General features: G+C 44.7%; 1 long non-coding RNA gene across 4 annotated transcripts in view; it reads right to left on the bottom strand.

Annotated features, from left to right (window-relative positions):
* LOC129784072 (uncharacterized) overlaps positions 1-14,358 on the bottom strand; it is a 33,946-nt gene that overhangs the window by 14,292 nt on the left and 5,296 nt on the right. For 3 of the 4 annotated variants that reach the window (XR_008746446.1, XR_008746444.1, XR_008746445.1), the window contains one exon: positions 594-7,629. This is a non-coding gene — a long non-coding RNA (uncharacterized LOC129784072). Of the gene's footprint in view, positions 1-593; positions 7,630-12,711; positions 12,854-14,358 lie in introns of all 4 variants that reach the window. The other variant, XR_008746443.1, reaches the window with a different exon arrangement.

Here is a 14,358-nt window from a genome sequence, read left to right on the forward strand (position 1 = left end):
TGTCCTGGGGAAGTTACCCTTGGATAACCATGGCTTTAGTCATGCATTCCTTTGGCCCTGCACTGTTTTCTTACGCTGTGTTTACACTGCGCTAATGACTGTAAAGCTGGGGCCTCTGGTTTCTGCTGCAATACACATCATTAATAATACTGAACTCTGAAACCAGTTGCTAAGGAGCTAGGGATTCCAGTTATGGGTGGTTATATCAGTGAGCCTTCAAGAACTGGCATCAACTCTCCTGCAGGGGCCAGGCACAGGGGACATAAAACATAACTCATCTGCAAAGGTATCCTCAGATATACTAGATCCCAGCCTCCCTAAGCCTGCTGCAGGGTGAAACATCCCTCTGTACAGAACCAACCACGCAATCAAATGTTGGTATGTCTGATCAGCAGGCCTTCAAGAAATGCATGTCAAAAACATTAGCAAAGCCTCCATCCTATCTCATTCCTCTCACTTTATTTGCTGTCCTTCATTGAGTTATTCAGCTATGGTGACCAAGGAGGCAGAGCTGAAACCCACCCAGAGCCCTGTTATGTGCAGATAGCAGGCTTGGCAGTATGCATGTTCTAGCCCATCCCATAATGACCTACCACGGTGATGAAACCTTGCATCTCTGGCCTTCTTGGGTTTTGTAAGCATCATGGTTTAACTGCAGCCAGTAACTAAGTACCACACAGCAGTTCACTCGATGGGATGGGAGGAGAATTGGGGAAGAAAAAGGTAAAACTGTGGGTTGAGGTAAGAACAGTTTAAAAACTGAAATAAAGTAAAACATAAATCTAATACTACTACTAATAACTGTAATGGAAATGAAGATGACAAAAAGAGAAAGAGAAATAAAACTCAACAAAAAAAAAAACCAAAAACCCAACAAAAAACAAGTGATGCACAATGTAACTGCTCACCACCCACTGACCAGTCCCCAGCCGGTCCCTGAGCAGCAATCTGATCCCAACTGTCCTGACTAACTCCCCCCAGTTTATATACTCAGCATGACATCACGGTATGGAATATCCTTTTGGCCAGGGTGGGTCAGCTGTCCTGGCTGTGTCACCTCCCAACATCTTGTGCCCTTCTAGCCGTCTTGCTGGCAGGGCCTGAGGAGCTGAAAAGTCCTTGACTTACTACTAACACTACTTACAACAACTGAATACATTGGTGTGTTATCAACATTATTTTCATCCTAAATCTAAAACACAGCACTGTACCAGCTACTAGGAAGAAAATCAACTCTGTTCCAGCCGAAATCAGGATGGTATCCACCCCTTATTCTATACCATTTATATCATGCCCAGGTCCTACACTTCCCAATCACCTTTCTGTTTTTTTGATATATACACACAGATATCATTCCCTTAGTCTGTGGGCCAATGTTATGAAATGATCACTGACTTCATTTAGTTCATGACTTTGGGCTCCATCTTTCATAACAGTCTTTCAGAGCAGGAAAGATGGTGTGTGGTGTTGGATTGTTGCATACTGAAGCCAGTTTTGATTCCATTACCACTATGCTTGTCCAGTTTCATCAAAGTTAATTCTTCATTAATGTGGCAGTCTGAAGGGAGTAGGGTTTAGATCCCCATATCTGGAGTGGTGGAGACAGGTGCTGCAAGATGCCCAATGCAGTGATGGGCACATAGCCGCTACACAGGTGACAACATACAGTGTTATGTAGCAATCAGCATCACACAATTTAATTCATTGGCTATTCTCACTGAAAATCAAATCCCCTTGATGCACATACCAGACTTTCCCATCCTCCTGCATTATCCACCAAGTACACCCAGGTCCTTGAGCAAAATCAATCCCATGGATGTGTTTACCTTTGCCTGAGGCAGGAACAACCCACACTGTTTTCCCCACCGTATTTTTTATGTGCACAGCAGGAACTTTATCCCCTTCCACAGTACATAAAACTTCTGATTGGGCAGACCCAGCCTGACTGGCAGTTTCCTTAGTGTTGACTAACCAGGTGGCTTTTGCTAAATCTATATCCCAATGTTTGAAGGTCCCACCACCCATTGCTTTCAGTGTATTCTTTAACAGTCCATTGTATCATTTGATCTTTCCAGAGGCTGGTGCATGATACGGAATGTGATATACCCACTCTATGCCATGGTCTTTATACCTGGTGTCTATGAGGTTGTTTCAGAAATGAGTCCCATTATCTGACGCAAATCTTTTTGGGGTGCCAGGTCACCACAAGACTTGCTTTTCAAGGCTCAGGATCATGTTCCAGGCAATGGCATGAGGCACAGGCCGTTTCTAGCCATTCAGTGGTTGCTTCCACCATCGTTAGCACATGGCGCTTGCCTTGTCTGTGGAGTGCAATATAGTCAGTCTGCCAGGCCACTTCATATTTATATTTTAGCCATTGTCCTCCATACCAGTGAGGCTTTAACCACTTGGCTTGCTTAATTGCAGCATGTTTCACATTCATGGATATCCTGTGCAATAGGGTCCATGGTCAAGTCCACCCCTAGATCACGAGGCCATGTATACATCGCATCTCTTCCTTGATAGCCTGAGGTGCCATAGGCCTCACCGAGCTATAAATAATTCATTCATATGTTGCCAATCCAGATCCATCTAAGCCATTTCAGTCTCAGCAGTCTGATCCACCCAACAGTTGTTTTGATGTTCTTTCATGTCTTGACTCTTGGATACGTGAGCATCTACACGACATACCTTCACAACAAGGCCCTCCACCTGGGCAGCAATATCTTGCCACAATGTGGCTGTCCAGATGGGTTTACCTTTGTGCTGCCAGTTGCTCTGCTTCTGTGGCTGCAACCACAAGGCATTTTCCACCATCCATGAGTCAGTATAGAGGTGAAGTATTAGCCATTTTTCTCATTCAGCAATGTCTAAAACCCGTGGGACAGCTTTCACCTCTGTAAACTGACTCAAATCACCTTCTCCTTCAGCAGTTTCTGCAAACATTCTGTTGACCAACTGTGACCAGCAGTTTCTGGCCAATCCATGATCACTTCCAGTATTCCTGGATGACTAGGGTTTCGTATTCGAGCTCACTGTGTGATCAGTATGACCCACTTACTTGACATAGCATCAGTTGCATGACATGTAGAGGAGACCCTCCCTTTGAACATCCATCTCAGCGCGAGCAGTCAGGGTGCCAGGAGGAGCTTCACTTCAGTACCAATAACTTCTGAAGCAGTTCAAACCCCTTCATAAGCTGCCAGTATCTCTTTTTCAGCTGGAGTATAGAGTGCCTCAGATCCTCTGTATCTCCAACTCCAAAAGCCTAGGGTTTGAGCTTGAGTCTCCCCTGGTGCTTTCTGCATAGGTTCCAGGTAGGGCCAATCTCCCCAGCTGCAGTGTACAGCACATTTTTTACATCTTGCCCTGTTTGGACTGGCCCAAGGGCTACCGCTTGAAATAAGTCCCGTTTAATCTGTTCAAAGGCTTGTCACTGCTCAGGGCCCCATTTGAAATCATTCTTCTTCCAGGTCACTTTGTAGAGAGGGCTTACAATCAGACTGTAATTTGGAATGTGCACTGTCCATAACCACAAAATGCCTAAGAAAGCTTGTGTTACTTCCTTAGTAGTTGGTGGAGACACAACTGGTATCTTGTTGATCACATCCATTGGGATCTGATGATGTCCCTCTTGCCATTCTATCCCCAAAAACTGGGTTTCCTGTGCAGGTCCCCTGACCTTACTTTGTTTTATGTCAAAACCAGCTTTCGGAAGGATTCAGACTATTTTCTTCCCTTTCTCAAAATCTTCTTCTGTATTATGCCACACAATGATACCATCAATGTATTGCAGCTGTCCTGGAGCTTCACCCTGCTTCAGTGCAGCCTGGATCGGTCCACAGCAGATGGTAGGGCTGTGTTTCCAGTCCTGGGGCAGTCGATTCCAGGTGTTTTGGATGCCTCTCCAAATGAAAGCAAACTGTAGCCTGCACTCTGCTTCCAAAGGAATTGAGAAAAACTCATTAACAATATCAATGGTGGCATATCACTTGGCTGCCTTTGACTCCAGTTCATATTGAAGTTCTAGGATGTCCAATACAGCATCACTCAGCAGTGACATGACGTTCAGGCCACAATGATCTACTGTTAGCTTCCACTCTCCATTAGACATTCACACTGGCCTTATGGGGCTATTAAAGGGTGATCAGGTTCTGCTGATCACTCCTTGGCTCTCTAGTTGACAAATCAGCTTATGGGTGGGAATCAGGCAGTCTCAGTTGGTGCAATATTGCCACCAGTCCACCACTGTGGTAGCGATCAGCACCTGTTGTTCTTCGACCTTCAGCAACCCCATAACAGAACGGTCCTTCGAGAGACCAGGCAAGGTAGACGGCTGCTTAATTTCCTCCATCTCCAAGGCAGCTATACTGAAAGCCCACCAGTACCCTTTTGGGTCCTTGAAACACCCTCTCCCGAAATAGTCTATACCAAGGCTGCATGGAGCCTCTGGGCGAGTCACAACAGGGTGGTTTTGCCACTCTTTCCCAGCCAGGCTAAAATAAGTCTCCAACAGTTAGCTGTTGGATCCCCCTGTCACTCCAGCAATACAAATGGGTTCTGCCCTTGTATAGCTTGATGGCATTAGGGTACACTGTGCACTGGTATCTACCAGAGCCTTACACTCCTGTGGGTCTGACATGCCAGGCCATCAAATCCACATGGTCCAGTAAATCCAATTGTCCCTCTTCTCCACCTGGCTGGAGGCAGGGTTCCTCTAGCCCTGGTCATACGTTCTCAACTTACGTCTTGTGAAAATGGATTAGAATTCTTTTTCATAGGATCAGAAGCAAGATCAGCCCTTCCACTCTGTCTGGGAAACTGCCCTCTGGAGACTGGAGCAGCAACCTTCCTGGAAGAACCCCCATTTGTGACTGTTTTTCCTTGCAATTCACATACCTGTGCGTCTAGGGTCAAGGTGGGTTTTCCATCCCTCTTCTTCATGCCCCTGTTCCCACAGGTAAAACCATAGGGTATCCTGTGGTGCATACCTTCCATACCCTCCCTCTTGACCAAAAGGATGCTTAGTCTTAATAGCTGAGATATGGGTCCATACAGGTGGGGAGTAAGAACTATCCTCATCAAATCACTAGACCGGTTTCTCCATAGCCAAGACAAAGGAGGAAGAGAGATTGTCTTCATATTCCCGGAGCTGGTGAGCCACTTCATCCACTGTCAGGGCTGCTCCATCTCTCCAGCTCATTACTGCCAATGAATTGGCATACAATGGTGCACTCTGAATAAATTTCTGCCACATGGGTTGTATGCACTGGACTTTGTCTAGATCTGTGGGTAACTATGTGTTGTTCAGGTCATAATAAATCATCTCTAGCCCTGTTAATTCCTCAGGTACCGGATACCTTTCTGTACTGCAGTCCACTTGCCTGGGCAACACCTTCCTTGGAGGGACACCTTTTCTTCATGCTTGACAGGAGTCAACTCCAGAGGCTGAGGACTTGTGTGCCTCTTCCAATTGTCTTGTCAATACCCCTTTCCTAGAAATTGATCACAGCTGCTTGACTTCCCTACTTTCTAATTCCAAACTATTAGTCCTGTTATCCCAGCATCGGAACAGCCAGGTCATGATGTGCTCGGACCTAATTTCACTGTAGGTGTTGGTGGGGGGATGATGTGGTACAAATTAAAGGTTTGAATAGCTGTTCCCTAGGCTCTTCCAACCTGAAGAGCCATTAGAGCTGTGTGTAGCTTTCTGGAAATTAGGCCCATCCTCCTGCCAGTAATGGTTATCCTCATTCCTCAACACTTCTTTCTGGTGTTTGGGGAAAGGAAGAATATTCCAGACCCCCAGTTCCCCTTACTGGGTCCAGCTCCACCCTTCAGGGTCCAGACTGCACATGCTTGCACCCAGTCGGTGTCAGAACTGTCATCACCATGAGCAAACTCTGCACAAGATGGACACTGAGGCCTTGCCCACTTATTTTTGTGTTCTTACAAAACACCTCCCCGCACTTAAAACTAGATTTTTCTAGCACTTCTTTTATTTAAGGACCAGATCTCAAGACTTCTGTGCATGCTGACAACATACCCTGTGCTACTTTCAGAAGCACAGAAACTGTGCTAGTTTCAGGGGGACTCCTCCACACTAATGAATGTACCAGTATCTAGCTGAAGCTTTTTACTCTTTAGAAATTGCCTGCAGCAAGGTCCCCACGCTCTGTCCTTCCCATGATCCTGCTCCCTCTGCAGAAGAGAAGGTGTCCTCTACCCATGGGATCCTGCTGCAACTCCTCCAGCCAAGAACACTTCTGCAAGAGGAGCTGGTCATGAAAGTCACCTTCTACATTCTTATTGTCACTTGCCACCATGTACCTAAGAATCCTGTCTTGTATGAAATCCAAGGCCCTAATATAACTTTGGGTTAGAGCATGAAATATTTTTTTGAACTGGTGACTAAGCATTCATCAGAAAATGAAATTATGTTGGGAGAAAGTGAGTGCAGGATCTACCCTTATCTTAAAATTCAATTAGCAGCACAACCATGATGAACAGCCCTGTGGTTATGTAGATTTAGTAAAGTCATTAAGATCTCAGATTACATGTGGTGCTATTTCCCCTTACTCTCCCTTTTGCTGCCCCCAGCAATCCTGCCTGTTTTCAGCCTATCACAATACAAACGGAAACAAATCACCAGGGGTTAAACAACCTAAATTGGATTACAGTCACACTGTTCAGAAAATAGAGTATTGCTGGTAATTGCATTCCATTGAATAAATATCTCTACATTAGTTTACATCACATTAGTATTCTGACGATTATTCTCATTGTAATTTGGCTGCCCAAGAATAAGTGTAACACAGAGCTCAGAATCCAAACAATTGATGTGTTGTGAGTGCTGGTATTTGTTTTAAAGATTAAACAGCATCCTGGTTGGACATTAATAAAATCTTAGATCAAAAAAATCCCAGACCCTTCTTCTTTCAATCTTGCTGAAGAGTTATGAGCCAAATAACTCAAGGCACAAACTTGTTCCTGCTGAAGTCAGTAGGAGTTCTGCTAATCTCTCTTGCTTCAGGACCCTCAAAATTTCTTTTATTTATATCACAGCAGCCTCCTAAATTTGCTGGTTCCAAAATATTTATGGATAGTCTGTGATGCCTATTTTGATATCAAAGAATTCTGGTCCAAAACGGGGCTGGCACAGTTAGGGGTAAATTTTACCCTTGATCATTTATCAGATAATCCAGCTTCTAGATAACTGCTTGTCTTAGTCAGAAGTCTCCATAGCTCCATCCCCACCAGCCAGCTTTACTGCAGCCACTGACTGCAGTCTCTGAGCAGTTCAATGAGATGATCATCAACCACTTTGATTTTGTTCAGTTCTCACTGTTCTTCGCTTCCTCAGGGACAGAGACAATGCCCTGACAGGCAGATAAAAGGATATAAAAGAATAAAGGTAAAAAGCAATTTAGCGAGGCACTTTTCTAAGCTTCATTGGGTCATAGGAGACACATCTCAAGTTTCTCAGTTTCTTTGCTCCTCCAGCTGACTTTGTCTCTGAGACCTCTGAAGTTGCCCAGGGGAGTTTAAGGACCTCCAGCTCAGCAGGCTGGCTGTCTAGCAACCAGGAGCATCACCAATGTTCATGGGTCAGCAAGGTCTGGTGTGGAGCTAAGAAGATAAGAGAAAGCAGAGGGAAACATTGACAGTTAGATAGATGTAAATACCATTTCATTCCTTGCTGTCAGGCTCAAGAAGAGCCACAGTACTGCACTGAGCATGTTTCTTGATGAAGCCCATAGTCCTCCCTTGAAATAAATACCCAATGGCTGGATATCTTGCACTGGGCATTTGTACTAATTCTCCCTTTCCCTTGCCATAGTCCAGTAATTAAAAATGTCCCAGGAGAACTACCCCAACCTTTTCTCTCAGTCACTGAACAGCAGCACGAGCTATGAAAGACATGGAGATTCACTAGTACTGTGCAAATGTCCCAAGTGCCTATCTGTTTCATCTGTCCCATGAGAATGTTCTAGGCATTGGCTTTTCCTTGTTTCCAGAAGAATATCTTAGTGATGACAACTTCTTATGGAAGTACTTTGCATGTAAAAAGTTTTTGGGAAGAGGCATCATCTTTCTTGCATAAAATAAAAAAAAAAAAAGCAAACAAAGACTGTGAGGGCAAAGGAAGAGGGGACCAACATTAAAGAACAGACATGAGTATGATAATCAAGACTTGAATTAGCTGCACCTGTAGAAGTATAAAGTTGAGAAACTGGTCATTGTTTACAATCTGAACATAATATTTGAATAAGGCTATCAATAATGGACAGCCGCTGGGAGGTAAAACCCACCATGGCTGGCATTTTCCAAAGAATTATGGGACCTTGGAGTCCAATTTCCACCGGCCTCCAGCCTGTAATCTTGTTGATAAATCACTTCCATATGTAGGACTTGATGCTAAACATTGAGAACAACCCACATTTTACTGCCAATACCAAGTGCATAAGAAAGGAACAAAACACACTGCAAAAACTGTTACGAAACTGGAAACTGGGAGCAGTACAGGGCTGCATGAAGATGAAATGCAGCGAGGAACCCAGCACTTCAGTTCTTTTCCTGGTAGCTGATAGCATATACGCCAAAGACAGAACGTGGCTGTAGGCAGTGGTGACTGTCTGAAAAACAGATATGGGACGGAGTGCCACACAATTGCTCTCAGCAGTATCTTACTTCTAAGTAACTTACGGTTTTGCTGGTGGAAAGACCTTGCAGAACTATTGCTATCTGCTGGTATCATGCATGATCTGAGAAAGTCAGAGGGGAGAGGGATAGGCAGAGGCCATTACATTAAGCTCCATCTAGGCACAAGGAAAAAAGCCCCTTTGTACTATAGAAACAGACCGTGGTGTTTGGAATCTGGCAGGCACAGGGAGGACTGGCCAAGAGGACTAAGGTTGGCACACTAATAGCGATGCTGCTGGAGGCATCAGCACCACACCCTTGAACTTTTCAGAACATGAATATCCATTATTTGTTGCACATTCTGTTTGTAAATATATCTTGAGCTCAAGCTAATTTGAAGCTGGGGAAATACAGGTGGATCTGTTCTCCGCAGTCATGGTTCCACCTTCTGCCAGGTTTCCAAAGAGATAAAGCAATCTCACAACCTCTGTGAACACCAGCAGAAGACTCCTCTCTTCATTTAAACAAAGGGCTGGATACCCCCTACTGAAGCAATTCCACCAGTTTCCTTCTGGTGAAACCCAGCACAAGTCAGCCCAGCAATGATAAAAGCCTCAGCTATGCTTCTCAGAATGAGAGACAATGCAGTACTAATTCATTCTGTTTTTTTTTTAAAGGAGAGAGTTAATAACTTCGGTCAGGAATTTACGAAAAATTAACTTAGGGCACTGACCCAAGACACAGCAATTGGGAAGCTGGAGGAGAGATAAACAGAACCTATTACATGGCAGCAGCATTTAACTACAGTGAGAATGCTGATATCTGACATCTGAGTCTTGCCTCAGTAGCTACAGATGTCATAAAAACACCATGTGCAATTAGACACAATCTGTGATGTGTATTTCATAATAGGGCCAGAAGTACCACAGCACAGTTACTGACTTCATTCACAAACTACAAGCACGATCCTTCCAGGTCACAGATAAGGTCACTGTCCAGCAACAGCAAAAAATCTTCTGTTTCCTGACAGGTATTTACAATCTTCCTAAGACTGAGTTAATTAGTTAGATTTTATTTTGCTTATGACATTCACCTTGGGGGAAAAAAACAACACAGAAATAAAGAGGGGAAAAAATCCTGTTCCAAAAAAGCAAACCCCATAAATCTGCTCATGATGCATTTTTTCATTAGTGTGCAAAAATAAATCACATTCTAAAATTTTACTGAAACACAGTAGCTGTTTTTGCTATCTGCATTTAAAACAGCCTAAAACCCCAATATGTTAGTGGTAAGTACTGCTTTTCTTTCTTTTCCATACGAGTTACAAATAAAAAAAAAATTTAGATCTGACACCACCTTCTCCAAAGCCATTATTAAAATCACATGCATAACTGATCCTACTGGAAGCACAATTTACATGAAGCACCTTCGCTCCACTTGGCTAAAGAAGCAGTAAACCATGTGCTGGTTCCTGCTTATAAGCCATTTCTAAGAAACAAATACCTTAATCTTAGCAACAACAGGGTTTGGTATTTCCAACCAGACGCTTTTAACAAAGAAACCTTTTTGGAAAAGTTAAAACCTAAGCAATCAACTTCTCAAAGCCTCTTTTGTGGAATGAATAAGGTTATCTCCAAGAACCCTAGAGGACCCAAACATGCATGGCCACACAGTGACTTCATTCCAGCATGGAAGAGGCCACCCAGTTGCCCTTCCTCGTGAGCGCTGAATACAACAGTACCAAAGAGACCCCATTCCTTGAAAGCCAAGATCTCACAGCCTGGCTTACAAGAGTAGCACTTTCCCACAGTCCTGTTTAGATCAGTAAAGAAGGGAGGCAACCTCTGGCCTTAAGGTATGCATATAATTGGTATTTGTAAGGTATATCTTCCATAAGACCTGATGCTGCAGTTACTTTAGTACTGTTTTGAGCTTGGCTTTCAGACTTCAGCCCATCAGTACTAATGTATCAGAATTTCTAATGGGGAAGGGAATTCATGAAACCTTTGACTGGAAGAAGAACATCACTGTTCAAGCCTGTCAGTCCCATCATGGGGCAGTGACAAGGTCCCCTGGGTACCACTGCAAAGTAACTAAGAGGGTGCTATTCACCACGGACAGAGTGCACACACAGCCCTGTGAAGTACAGACAGCTGGGGGAGAATCAGGGAAGCATTTCTGTGATTTGCCATCTGTTCAGACAGCCCAATATATCTGCAAGGATAAGAAAAATTATTTTCTCAAGCATCCATAGCAGAGATATTTCCAGGCAGAAAAGTGTTTCTGCCTTTGAAGTCCAGGAAAATCAGAACTTAATATTTAGGCAAGGAGAGCCTTCAGGGGTTTTATTTCTTCATGGAGTTTCAAATCAAGCAGAAGATTTTATCTAGTTCTTACTGAATCAGACTCCAGGATGGAGTTGAAAGAAGTTGTATATTGGATTCACTGGATCTAGTAGGCATTATTAATAAGCAGATCTCCTGTGTCCTGTGAGAATCATAGAATCGTAATTTGAGCTGAAAAAGACCTGCAGAGGTCATCTTATCCAACACTGTGCAAAGCAGGTCTACTACAAATTGGATTTAGTTTAAAACAAAAAATGAAGGACATTCCAGGTGAAAAATGGGAATCTGCATCTTCCTTAGAAGAGTGTCTTTATATGGCTCATTCAAACACAAAAGCTGCATTGCAAAATAGTTTTGCATTGAAATCACTTTGAATTTGAGGCAGTGGAGATTTAAGCTGATTGTTGCAGACACTTACTACAGTAAGTGGTTTTGTCCTTTGGCATGATGTCCTTGCTGCTTTCCAAAAAATAGAGTGTTCATATTTTCCCCTACAGATGATTTATCTTTACCCACAGCTTTGCTCATGCTGTTATCTCCTTCATGTGGAAGCATCAAACACTTAAATCAGAGCAAGAGAACACCATGCTGCACAGAAAGAGCCAAGAAAAGGGATTTGGTGTGGAGCCGACAACTTTAACATATACAGGGACTGTCTGAAATTAAGTGCTGCCTAGAAGCATGAGCATCAAGCCCAGTCTGCAGCTGGTATCACATGTGAGGATGGAAAGCATCATCAAACTGCCCTGAGTGCTGCTGAGTTGAGAGAAGCCAGCAAACTGGAATGGCCAAGGGGCTTCCCCACAGCAGCTGATGTGATCAGTCAGACTCCAGCCTAGCAGACTGCCCAGGGAAGGAAGGAGGGGAGGGAGGGAAAGGAGGAAAAAAAAAAGAGGCCATGAAATAGCAATGAAAAGCACATTGCTCACTCTGTCCTCTTTCCCCAGTTGGAATCAACCCACATAAGCAGGCAGGAGAACATATGTCTCCAGAAAGGCAAACACACACAGCTGTCTGTTGTAACAGGTATTAAAGTCATTATTATGAGCACACACATCGTTATCCAGAGAGCACTTTATAAATCCAACCCAGCAGTGCCATCCAGCAGGCCAGAAGCTCCCTTGACAGTAGATTCTACTAGGGATATGATTTTCATCTAACTAGTTCACAGGACTGAAGGAATAACTATCTGCTCCTTGCTCCTCTCCCACAGGCACTAACAGAAAGGGCTTAGTGGAAGACAAGGATAATATCGATGCTTTCTTAAACAAGAAGCACACTGGCATCTCCTCATGCTCATGTGCCTTCTGCAAATGGGCAGGAATTGTTTAACACAGCAGCCACCATATCTGTCATTTGCCTACAAAGCTGAGCAGGCTGTCTCAAGGCGTGCATTTAACCAAGGTAGAAAATGGTCCTTGGTTGCAGGCAGTAATGAACGAATCCGTGGGAGTGACTTCAGCCTGTCTAGGCTCAGTGGGTCCCCTGCAGCCTCCGAGGTCTCAGCTGCATCATTAGTGAGTTACGGGAGAGGGATGCTTGCAGCCAACCAAAATTCACCTCCATGGAAGGTGTCTGGCACACACGCTGCAGGTAGTTTGGTGCACATCATTTCCAGAGGCAGGCCCAGGTAAGGAGTGAAGGACCTCCTTGAGCACTGTGGACATCAGCAGGCTGATTCAAATTCAGACACTACTACTACCTGGAAAAACATAGCACTTACCTAGCGATTTTCCTCTCTGTCTCCATGGGCCTTATTAGCAGGCACTCTGAGCATCTCAGGACCTTAATGAGTTTATTTATCTTTGCAGCATTTCAGTGCAACAGGCAGGAGTAGCTTCTATTCACAAATGGAGATGACAGACCTGAAAGCATAGATCCCCACATTTCATTTCTTTAGAAGTTCAAATTCATTGCTAAAGCACCCTCGGTGCTCTCAAGGGTGTCGTACTGCTCTGAACAACTTTGCTCATGCCTCAGTCTGCTGGGTGGTGTGTGCGAAGCTGCCTCAGACTGATGTAACGTCCAGCCCATGAGCTTCTTCAAGCCCTGCCTCAACGCTAACACCCCAGATCAGATCCTTCAGCTGCCTGTTCCCTCCTTGTCTTGCTCAGCAAATCGCCATCCCATAGGCACACCCCAAACAGACCTGGGGAAGATACAGGTTCACTCTGTGCATCCATCTGTGGTGAGGGCTGTGGGTGATAAGAAATGTGGCATGAAGCTTGTGAGAGCCCCACACGGAGGACAAGCTGTGCACCGTTCCCTTTCCACCCTACACCCACACACTGTGAACCAGGTGAGCCCAAGACATTCCCCGGTGCAGGTGGCTGTGTACAAACCCCACAGCTGCTCCCCCTGTAGCACTGCAGCCTCAGCAACTGAGACCAGCAAGGGGATCAGTCCTGCTCTGCTGGATTTAGAACAGGTCCAGCAGAAAGCCCTGAATATACCCTTCACACATGGTTTGAGGCTTTGTATCTCTGTTGGCTTTCCATTGACTGGGGGAAGAAAAATACTAACTTCTTTCCCAGTATAATGGGTGAATGACAAGGTGGATTACCTGCCCAACACCTGCTCTTCTACTCTGCCATGGACCTGAGGAGATGGATGTGTGGAGCAGCTGTGGCAAGTACTTACGAGTCCAATCAGCAAGCACTTAAAGGTGGGATAAAGACAGCAGACCCCATAGATCTCCAGCTTTGCAACCACTTTGCAGATGGCCATCATGTTCTGACATGATCAGCTTCATATTCTGGCACAGACACTACTGGCATCACACAAGGAGCCACTTTGCCTGCTGGTTCCTCTTTTCCTCCCCATTTAAAATGGAAGCATGAGCACATAGTCATTGAATCACAGAATCATAGAATGGTTTGTGTTGGAAGGGACCTTAAAGATCATCTAGTTCCACTCCTCCTGCCATGGGCAGGGACACCTTCCACTAGACCAGGTTGCTCAGAGCCCCATCCAGCCTGGCCTTGAGCACTTCCAGGGATGGGGCATCCACAGCTTCTCTAGGTAACCTGTAGTCACGTCATAGATTTGCTGGAGTGAGATATATTTACCTTGCACCGCTTTTAATACTTAAATGTTTTGTTAGCAGCATGGCAATCACCAAAGAAAAGACTCCTTCCCTTCACTAGTGGCTTCTGCTTAGGTAATGCACACCAGCAGCAATCATCATGAGCTTCTCCACTGAACAAAGCAGTCCCACCCTTTCCTAGCTGCATACAAAAGGACCCACTGTGCTACCAAGGCGGCCAGCAGCCCAGTGACTTGCTAAAAGACACATTAAAGGAGGAGCTTCTGGGGGAGAAGCTCAGCACAAGAGAATGAGAAGAGATGCAAGGGACTAGTAGTTCTCATG

This window comes from Falco peregrinus, chromosome 3 (assembly GCF_023634155.1).
Source record: "Falco peregrinus isolate bFalPer1 chromosome 3, bFalPer1.pri, whole genome shotgun sequence".
Classification (NCBI taxonomy): Eukaryota; Metazoa; Chordata; class Aves; order Falconiformes; family Falconidae; genus Falco; species Falco peregrinus.